Below are 879 nucleotides of genomic sequence, written 5' to 3' on the forward strand. Positions count from 1 at the left end.
ATCAGCCACGAAAAACTGTCTTGAGTGGCAACAAATCTGCCCAATTAGCTGATTCCTTTTCTTTACACCTACTTATGTTGATCCTCCCACTTCTAATTGACACACCCACTTTCAGACACACCCCATCATGTATGCAGTTACCCATGACTCGTCAGAATCACTTCTGCCTGTCTGTTCCCTTGACAACGCAAAATGTGTGATTCAAAAAAAGTGACGTCACCGCGTATTTCCCATGTTCCTTTGCGAATCCCAGTCAAGCGTTTGTTGGTGAAAACAGTCTCAGTCTGGGCTGGAGAATCAAGAATATATATATTTTTTCTCCACATAAATCTCGCCAGACAAACAATAATCTCCGATTCAGTGCATAACTGAGAGTCTTTCACGCCGCACGGTAGGTCAATTAGAAAAATGTTGGTGTGAGAAACAAGTTCGAACGTTTGGAGATTGATAGGTTGCTAACGTTAGCGCGGTACTAACGTTACTGGTCAGCGAAGGGAACAGCTATGTGATTTATGATTAGCATGGCTTTATCGTGTTAATTGTAGTTAGCTTTTTACAATCAGTGGCTTTAGTGTCGTCGAATAATTGTATTTTTTGACGGTGTTTGAAAGTGGCTTTCATATTGGCTCAAGTCTTTAACTATAATATGACTAGCTAGTTCAAGGTGCTATCCGGCATTCTTGAACTAGAGATCTAACATTAGTCTTTCTGCCAATTAAAATTGTAACATAGACCCTTGGACTTAGTTTAGAGAGAACAACATCAGTAAGCAATGCCAAAACAGGAGAAGATTTCTGCATTGTTGCCTAGATTCTTGATTTACTTTTTTTCATTTATAATGAAACACTTAGTAGAACTCTATTGAAGCACTTGCCTTGA

The 879-nt window shown here is 39.4% G+C and overlaps 1 protein-coding gene across 1 annotated transcript in view; it reads left to right on the plus strand.

The window, feature by feature from the left end:
- Positions 1–229: 229 nt before the first annotated feature.
- Positions 230–879, plus strand: part of LOC106599985 (fizzy-related protein homolog) — a 36,317-nt gene continuing 35,667 nt past the window's right edge. The window contains exon 1 of the mRNA XM_014191315.2: positions 230–391. The gene's annotated coding sequence lies outside the window, so the exon portion shown is untranslated. The remainder of the gene's footprint in view (positions 392–879) is intronic.

This window comes from Salmo salar, chromosome ssa03 (genome assembly GCF_905237065.1).
Source record: "Salmo salar chromosome ssa03, Ssal_v3.1, whole genome shotgun sequence".
In the NCBI taxonomy this organism is placed as follows: domain Eukaryota; kingdom Metazoa; phylum Chordata; class Actinopteri; order Salmoniformes; family Salmonidae; genus Salmo; species Salmo salar.